Consider the following 2,500-nt stretch of genomic DNA (forward strand, 5'->3'; position numbering starts at 1 on the left):
GCTTGAAACAAATATAAAACAAATTTCCAAGATTGAATTGAACAAAAATAAAAACAATAAAAACAATAAAAAATAATAAAAATTTTCCAAGATTGAATTGAACAAAAATAAAAACAAAAAAAATAAAAAAAAATAAAAAATTTCCAAGATTGAATTGAACAAAAATAAAAACAAAAAAATAATAAAAAATAATAAAAAATACAAAAATATAGTTTAATTAAAAAAAAAAGCAATTTATGAATTTCAAAGACATACGGCGGTGGACATTAACGAGACTCAACATGTATGCTTAAAAAGATAAAAATAAGCGAAAACAAGGCTAGGCGGTGAGCCTTAGGCCGCATGACGGAGCATTGGCACGACACTACACCGACGACGTGAAAAACGCACGACGGTGCCCATCATGGCAAGGCGATAGGCCTTAGGCCGCACGACGGCCGTTGGCTTGCGTTGGCTAAGGCATGGGCACGACGCCACATCCACAGCAAGAAAAATGCACGACGGTGCCCCTCATGGCTAAGCGGTGCGCCTTAGGCCACACGACGACCGTTGCCTTGCGTTGGCTAAGGCAACGGCAAGAAAAACGCACGACAGTGCCCCTCATGGCTAGGTGGTAGGCCTTAGGCCACACGACGGCCATTGCCTTGCGTTGGCTAAGGCAAGGGCATGATGCCACACCGACGGCAAGAAAAACGCCCGACGGTGCCCCTCATGGCTAGGCGGTAGGCCTTAGGCCACACGACGGCCGTTGCCTTGCGTTGGCTAAGGCAAGGGCACAATGCCACACCGACGGCAAGATAAACGCACGACGGTGCCCCTCATGGCTAAGCGGTGGGCCTTAGGCCGCACGACGGCCGTTGCCCTGCGTTGGCTAAGGCATAGGCACGATGGCCACACCGACGGCAAGAAGAACGGCCGACGGTGCCCCTCATGGCTAGGCGGTTGCCCTTAGGCCGCACGATGGCCATTGCCCTGCGTTGGCTAAAGCACGGGCACGATGCTAGGCGTTTGGCCTTAGGCCGCACGACGGCCGTTGCCTAGCGTTGGCTAAGGCATGGGCACGATGCCACACCGACGGCAAATAAAACGCACGACGGTGCCCCTCATGGCTAGGCGGTGGGCCTTAGGCCGCACGACGGCCGTTGCCCTGCGTTGGCTAAGGCATGGGCACGGCGGCCACACCGACGGCAAGAAAAACGCACGACGGTGCCCCTCATGGCCAGGCGGTCGGCCATAGGCCGCATGACGGCCGTTGCCTTGCGTTGGCTAAGGCATGGCCACGATTCCACACCGATGGCAAGAAAAACACACGACGGTGCCCCTCGTGGCTAGGCGGTGGGCCTTGGGCCGCACGACGGCCGTTGCCTTGTGTTGGCTAAGGCATGGGCACGATGCCACACCGACGGCAAGTTAAACACACGACGGTGCCCCTCATGGCTAGGCGGTAGACCTTAGGCCGCACGACGGCCGTTGCCTTGCATTGGCTTAAGCATGGGCACGACGGCCTCACCGATGGCAAGGAAAACGCACGACTGCCGTGGGGTTTTGTTCCCAAGGCAACGGGTAAACCTCTGTAGCCATGCTGGAAAAACGCACGACGGTGCCCCTCATGGCGGCCTTAGGCCGCATGACGGCCGTTGCCCGGCGTTGGCTAAGGCGTGGGCACGACGGCCACACCGACGACAAGAAAAATGCACGACGGTGCCCCTCACGGCTTGGCGGTGGGCCTTAGGACGGACGACGGCCGTTGCCTTGCATTGGCTAAGGCATGGGCACGACGGCCTCACCGACGGCAAGAAAAAAGCACAACTGCCGTGGGGTTTTGCTCCCAAGGCCACGGGTAAACCTCTGTAGCCATGCTGGGAAAATGCACGACGGTGCCCCTCACGGCTAGGAGGTGGGCAATAGGCCGCACGACGGCCGTTGCCCTGCGTTGGCCAAGGCGTGGGCACGACGGCCACACCGACGGCAAGGAAAATGCACTACGGTGCCCCTCATGGCTAGGCGTTTGGCCTTAGGCCGCACGACGGCCGTTGCCTAGCGTTGGCTAAGGCATGGGCACGATGCCACACCGACGGCAAATAAAACGCACGACGGTGCCCCTCATGGCTAGGCGGTGGGCCTTAGGCCGCACGACGGCCGTTGCCCTGCGTTGGCTAAGGCATGGGCACGGCGGCCACACCGACGGCAAGAAAAACGCACGACGGTGCCCCTCATGGCCAGGCGGTCGGCCATAGGCCGCATGACGGCCGTTGCCTTGCGTTGGCTAAGGCATGGCCACGATTCCACACCGATGGCAAGAAAAACACACGACGGTGCCCCTCGTGGCTAGGCGGTGGGCCTTGGGCCGCACGACGGCCGTTGCCTTGTGTTGGCTAAGGCATGGGCACGATGCCACACCGACGGCAAGTTAAACACACGACGGTGCCCCTCATGGCTAGGCGGTAGACCTTAGGCCGCACGACGGCCGTTGCCTTGCATTGGCTTAAGCATGGGCACG

The sequence above is a fragment of the Coffea arabica genome, unplaced genomic scaffold (genome assembly GCF_036785885.1).
Source record: "Coffea arabica cultivar ET-39 unplaced genomic scaffold, Coffea Arabica ET-39 HiFi ptg000200l, whole genome shotgun sequence".
Lineage (NCBI taxonomy): Eukaryota > Viridiplantae > Streptophyta > Magnoliopsida > Gentianales > Rubiaceae > Coffea > Coffea arabica.